Genomic DNA, 7338 nt, shown 5'->3' with positions numbered 1-7338 from the left:
AACCTAAGAAAGCTAAGTCATGGGAGGAAGGCTTCAAAGAAGCCGGTCCCTGTGCTACGCAAAGAGAACATTTGCAGGAAAGAGGAATGTGTGTTAGACATTTACTACCTTGATTCCTTACAGCTCAGGTTCTAACACAACTTACAGTGATCAGTAAAAAAAAATAGTTGGAATAGACAATCCCTTGAAGCCAGAGAAATGAAAGCACTTTTTCCTTTTCCCTACCTGATTTTGTAACGACAGAACTCCATGATTTCAGAGTTCCATTTGTGTGGAACGACGGTTGGCTGACAGACAGATTGCTGCAAAATCCCATACTTGTCCACTTTTCTCATTTTTATCAAAGAATCGGCTAGTTCTTTCTCCTCCTTTGAAAGGACAAACAATATGGTCTTTGTTCCTTTTTCTCCCCACCCCTCCCAATTCAAATTCTATCATGTAAATTCAAAATATGAGCAGATTTGAAAATGGATTATGAAGAAAGAGCTGTAGTATAAACAAAAGGAAAACAGAGTGAAGTGCATGTCCGTCACTGCAGGAGATGTGGGGTGACAGATGTGCGCTTACCCCTGCATAGAGAATGGAGGTGGCTCAGAGCACTGCTGTCCCCCGGAAAGAAATATATGAAATAAAATATATTTCGAAGAAAACCCATGCAAATGCAGTGTCCCTTCTGGGTAGAGCTGCAACAGTGTTCTGTTTGAATAATTTTATATCTTCTCCTAGAACTAAAATTTTTGCAAAGTTAAATCAAAATCCCTGCATTGCACAAGAAACTTATCCAATTTACTGTAAGATTTAGAATGAAAACTTAAGATCACACATACAATAAATTTTAATAACCAATACCCTTGAAAATGATGCAATTTCTATTTCCTAGCTGTTTAACAAACAACCGATTAAGGCTGCAATGAACACAAAACTGTCATACTAAAATTTTTGCAAAGTTAAATCAAAATCCCTGCATTGCACAAGAAACTTATCCAATTTACTGTAAGATTTAGAATGAAAACTTAAGATCACACATACAATAAATTTTAATAACCAATATCCTTGAAAATGATGCAATTTCTATTTCCTAGCTGTTGAACAAACAACCGATTAAGGCTGCAATGAAAAAAAAACTGTCATGTCCTTCAGTGGCATTCCTGGGAGAAAAAATCAGAAAGGATGATGTCCTTACTCTAAGAGAATTTTGAGTCAAGTAGTTTTTTTTTAAAAAAAATTCAATCTGTAAGTCATGTCCTTACTCTAAGAGAATTTTGAGTCAAGTAGTTTAAAAAAAAAAAATCAATCTGTAAGTTCCTCCACTTTTCTGGACCCAAAGTTACTTTTTGCTGAGTGGAGCAAAACAGAAAATGGACATTTGCTTCTGGCACTGTGACCTTCTCCAGGCCCTCGTCCGAGCTGCCCTGGTGCACACCCCTTGTGATACAGCCAGTGACATTCTCCATCAACACTCAGGGCGACAGCGCGAGAGAGTGAAAATCTCTCTCGCTCGCACCGATGAAGACTGCCACACGACAAACACACCTCCCTCTTCTGTGAGATGGATGATTTTTAAAAATATATATATTAATTCAGATGGGCAACTGCTCAACACTGTTATTTTTCTTCCAGCGATACACGTAAATACATCTAATTTTTGTTTTAATACCAACAGAGCTTGCAAATATGATAAACCACCTCTCTATCTTCTAAAAGAAATCTATAGCGGGTCCATCTGTTTTCCAAGACTTAGCATGAAACCTCCATTTGTTTCAAAATGTCACACCCGCCACCTCTGTGCATACACACCCATACACATACGCGCCCGCTCCAAGTCCACACGCATCCACTGGTGTCTACGCCATTTGAGATACGTTGGTGGGGATTGGGGGGAAGGGGCTAGGAGGATTTATTTTGTTTCAATAGGCATGCATAATATTTACTGAACAAGACATTTTGCTCTGGATTTTGCTTTTGTATGTGGGGTGGGGGGGGTCCTAATTGTATTTATACTTTCATGGCATGGGTGACTCAGTTCACAGCAGAGGCACCTGCAGCAAATTAATTTGTTGTAGCACATTAATTATCTCATAGCTTCTATTTAGGCTGCAGCTGTTGCTATTATGTTAATGATATTTTTTATCACCACTGTATACAACAGGTTATGGCAAATAATAGAAATATCTCCCTTTTTGGCTGCCCCCCCCCACCCCCCACGTTTCCATTTGTCTATGTGAGAAGGGAAGACGGAAAGAAATTTAGGCAAATGAAGCCCCAAAGCGCACTGTAATTTTCTATCTCTGAACCGATTTGTAAGAGAATGGGTGAGTGAAATTAGCAAAGAATCGCCCCACACAAAGATGGCGCGTGCAGAATTTGTGAAAGCGAAAAAAAGGCGACGAAGGAGCAGCATGAGGGACGAGACACCGCATTGCTGGGGTGGTGAGTGTTTGGATGGGGGCGGGGGGGATGCTGCAGTTTCCATGAAATAATAAGGTGGGGGAAAAAGGCATACAAAGAGTAGGTTTTTCATTGTTTGTAAAATATAAACACAGATGAATTCTGTCTTTGGTTTGTTCATGCTTTTCACTCTGCACAGCAGGGATGTTCTTAAGAAGTTGCCCTCTGCGAAATTTCACTAAATGGGAACCGTGGACCCTGCATGATGGGATTATAATCACACCAGCCACTCCTTTTACATAATTTTTTGTTTAAGATCCAGTAAGGCTCCCTGTTTTTAATATATAGAAAGCAATAGACATGCCTATGTTGATAAACTGAGGGTGTGCGTCCCTAGAGCCTAATGCCAGCAAAGACAAAAAACAAAAAAACAAAAAACAACAAAACAAAACAACCACCGGTGATATCACATCTACAAATCTCAATGGATTCAAAAACAATATGAAAATTTTGAGCTGACAAGAACATGTCTGCTGCCCGCGGTCCCTGCACTGGCTCACCATGTTGCCTATTAACCGAAAGATCAAAAATTATCGATTTCATGGCGCTCCGTGCTCTGGAAAGAAAGGCTACTTTAAAATTTGCATTGTGTAAGAAATGAGTTAAAAGAAAAGAACCTTTTTTTTTTCTTTCTTTCCTGAACACTTTGGAATGTGAAAATGGCTTGTTTTAATCTTATTCACGATTTACTATAATTCCATTATTTTTAGCAGCTGGAGTCCAGAAATGATTTTTTTTTTCGATGAATTTTAGGATTTTTGCCGCAGTATACATCTGCAGTCCCAGAATCCTCGGGTAAGTTAATCCTTCTTGTGATGGGAAACGCCTTTAACCTTCTGGTGAATGAAATATCTGCAACCATTTTGAAATTTTTAATAGAGAGGGTGTGTGTGTGTGTGTGTGTGTGTGTGTGTGTGTGTTGGAGGGGTATATCTCCACAGCATAATTTCTTAGCAATGCAGCGGTATCTGTTTCAGTTCTTAGAGACACTGAGAAACATACACCTTTGTGCTCGTTGAATATCACGGGTGATGTCCCCACTGCTTCTCCTTCACACTTTCTGTGGTAGCCATTAACGTGCACTTTTGTATGGCAAACTGTTGTGTCAAATCAGTGAAGGCCTGGAGAACGCGCAACTCCGATGATGAAGATTGACGCTGCTGTAACTGAAGCGGCCATGAGCGTCCCTACCACGGCTGCTGCCACGGCCACCACCATGGCCATCGCCTCCCACCACCTTGGCCGCCCCTCCCTCGCCCTGCAGCGCACACCAGATGCGAGCCGTCCGCCGTGGCTCTCCGCCGAATTTGCCCAGTGGGTTCCTAGATGACTTGTGTGTGCGAGAATAGCCAACCATGTAGTCTGACGAGAGGTATTTACAACTCCTTAGCCTGTTCGGCTGGAGAGAAATCAAAAGATAACACCGAAGCCTGAGATGATGTATTGCAAATCAAAAGTTCCAACCCATAAATAGCCCACTTGGTGAACTGCTAAATGCAAAGCGGATCCTGATTATTGTCCAGTGTTTGCAGGCTGTCAAAAGAAGTATATTTAACTGGCGTTCTTAGAGAGTCGGGGTTTATTGTTTATAAATGCATGGAGTAATTACTTCGTCTTACCTTTCTGCTGGGAGAGGATTCTTCCCAAGGAGATTCGACTATAGCGTCCAGAGGAGACCACACCCTCCTTGCCCTGTTCTCTACTAGTATTTGTTTACTTTCAAGTAGGGCTGAATAACAATTACAATTATACAGTAATTTAAGGGACCTAATTAAAAGGAGCCAGTCAGCCCTGGCCTGGGGGCTCAGTTGGTTGGAGCGTCATCCAGCACACCACAAAGGTTGTGGGTTCGACTCCTGGTCAGGGCTCATGCCTAGGTTTTGGGTTTGATCCCTGGTCCGGGTGCATATGGAAGGCAACGGATCAGATGTTTCTCTCTGTCTCTCTCTCTCTCTTGCTCTCCTCTCTCTCTCTCTCTCTCTCTCTCTCTCTCTCCCTTTCCCTCCCTCTCTCTAAACCTATCCTCCAGTGAGGATTAAAGAAAGAGAAAAAAGGAGCCAGTAATCCATTTTCTTCTCTCTATAGGAAGCTCACTGTTTTAGTGTTCAATAAATGTTTCATGAATAGATTTAAGAGTTAACTATGCAAAAAAAAAAGTGAATGGGCCTTCTTTAAAGTGCTGCTGGCTGGATTAACGTTTCTGTCCAAAATGCAAAAACCATCTGGGCATTTATTTCTTTGCCTGAAGGTCATTTGAACGCGTGTGTTTTGGAGAAGGGACACTTTTTTCCTTAGGTTCTGTGTAGACGCTGCTTGATGTGCCAGTGGTCTGATAGCATGACAGTAATACTTCCTCTGCTCAAGTAGCTGGAGACACTTTTGGTTTCTAGGAATAAAGCCTGAAATTAAGAACCATTTGTCCTTTGCATTTTCACAAAACGGATTAACTTATATCAAACCTAAGTTTGATATAAGGAAAAGGCGTAGAAGGATAACCAAATATTTTTTATGAAATGCATTGCCCAAGGCCAATTTTTAAGAATAAGTTTTACAAAATCTCTTATTTCACAAACTCATCAGGTATTTTGATGTTCGTATTTTTCATTAGTTTAATGACAGTAAAATTGCCTTCATTTCACAGAAGTTATTCATCTCATATTTTTGGTAAGACAATTGGAACAATTTCTATTTTGAGAGAAAGAAATAAAAATTCTGAACAATTTGTTTAATTCAACTAATTTGTTTTAATGCTAGTCATTCAGTAATTCTTCAGTACAGTTAAATTTGATGGGAAATCAGCTTGTTGCATTGTTGCAAATTTTATATTTCCCTTAGTGTGTGTTTGCTTAAAGCATTACTAGGGATTTAAAATTCTTCATTCTAAATCTAGATTAAGATATCTAAATCACAGAGAAATGTTTCAATTATTTTGGCACCTAATGAGAAATACAAATATGGAAATTTTCATTCTGTAGATGTTCTAATAATGTAAATATTTCTTAACCAGCTTTAACAGTGTTTCTTATTTAGCCAAGAGAAAAACCAAAAAGCAAAAAACAAAACAAAAAAATCCCCCAAACCAAGAAAACCCTAACAGACACAAAAACTGAACATAGAAAAAGGGAACATCTGTACCAAACAATCTTCAATTGATTAATCAGACATCTGAATTTAAACATATGACTTTAATAAAATCAACGGTATATTCCTTAATTCTGTGTACGAGAATTAAAATTAAGGGTCTGGACCTGGGAATATTACTTACACTTTTGAAAACATTTATATTAGAAATACTCCTTTGATGAAATGGCTTTTCTGCTCGATCTGTTTGAATTATGACTAGCTGAGTTAACCACAACCATCGGCCACACTTCCAAAGAATTACTAGCAAAGATACAAAAGCGAAAGCCACTCTAGACAATGGACCTCATGGAACATCATCTTAGTGTGTGGACTTTCTTCCACGGCAGAGGCTCACGTGTGCTGTGGTGATAGGCAGCAGTAGACATTGCCACTGTATATAATATCTTTAAGATGAGAAAAAAGAATTATTCAAATTATTTAATAATTTTTAAATAATTAAATTATTTAAAGAGCATTAGCTAAGCCTAAAACTACGTATCTACTCCATGAATGAATAGGTTTCCTGCCTGTCCCTATGTATAAAGACCTATTGTTTGCATGCATTAATGACAGGGATAGAAGCCTCAAGGTAACTTTCACCCTTGCTTTTTGTACTCTCTCCCTTGTTTTGGAGGGAAAAAAAACAACAAGCAAAAAAACAACAACAACAACAACAAAAAAACCAACAGACTAGAGAAAGTGAATCAATAATTGTTTCAGCTTTGATAGATGCCAATCTTGCTGGATTACAATGAAGACATTTCCAAGGGACATGAAGACCCAACCTGGGCCTATTAAAACGAATTAGAAAATGTTTTTGAAGAATAGAAAATTAGTTTTAAAAAAAAAATTAGAAGCTGCCTAATCGCTAGCTCCTTTCTTCCACGGCAGAGGCTCACGTGTGCTGTGGTGATAGGCAGCAGTAGACATTGCCACTGTATATAATATCTTTAAGATGAGAAAAAAGAATTATTCAAATTATTTAATAATTTTTAAATAATTAAATTATTTAAAGAGCATTAGCTAAGCCTAAAACTACGTATCTACTCCATGAATGAATAGGTTTCCTGCCTGTCCCTATGTATAAAGACCTATTGTTTGCATGCATTAATGACAGGGATAGAAGCCTCAAGGTAACTTTCACCCTTGCTTTTTGTACTCTCTCCCTTGTTTTGGAGGGAAAAAAAACAACAAGCAAAAAAACAACAACAACAACAACAAAAAAACCAACAGACTAGAGAAAGTGAATCAATAATTGTTTCAGCTTTGATAGATGCCAATCTTGCTGGATTACAATGAAGACATTTCCAAGGGACATGAAGACCCAACCTGGGCCTATTAAAACGAATTAGAAAATGTTTTTGAAGAATAGAAAATTAGTTTTAAAAAAAAATTAGAAGCTGCCTAATCGCTAGCTCCTTCCACAAACAACATACTTGGATTTCTCAAAAAATGCACCTCCTCCAAAGAAAAATCCCCCCCCCCAAAAAAAATCTGTTGATTCTTAGCACAGTGGCACCGGATAAAAATGGAATCTACAAGAATTAACCCAACTGGCAGGGCTCTGGAGCTCATCCGCCTCCACCACTCATTCAGTCGCAGGAGGTCGGTCCCGCTAAGGACTTGTTGAATTGCGGGCTGAGCGCCCATTCTGAGCAGAGTTCACAGCCTTGGGGAGTGGGGACAGCGGGCGGTGCGACCGCGGGTGCACTTCCAGACGCAGGCTGAGCATCCAGCTGGGATGCGGGACCCACGATCCGGACCGTG

At 39.4% G+C, this 7338-nt stretch overlaps 1 long non-coding RNA gene across 1 annotated transcript; it reads left to right on the top strand.

Annotated features, from left to right (window-relative positions):
• Positions 1-2216: 2216 nt before the first annotated feature.
• Positions 2217-4123, top strand: LOC102254238. The gene is made up of 3 exons (XR_313253.2): positions 2217-2430; positions 3202-3243; positions 3563-4123. It is a non-coding gene; the product is annotated as an uncharacterized LOC102254238 (long non-coding RNA).
• Positions 4124-7338: the final 3215 nt, after the last annotated feature.

This window comes from Myotis brandtii, unplaced genomic scaffold, assembly GCF_000412655.1.
Source record: "Myotis brandtii unplaced genomic scaffold, ASM41265v1 scaffold134, whole genome shotgun sequence".
In the NCBI taxonomy this organism is placed as follows: domain Eukaryota; kingdom Metazoa; phylum Chordata; class Mammalia; order Chiroptera; family Vespertilionidae; genus Myotis; species Myotis brandtii.
Note: the sequence above shows the minus strand (reverse complement) of the source record. Positions and strands in the feature narration are given on the sequence as shown.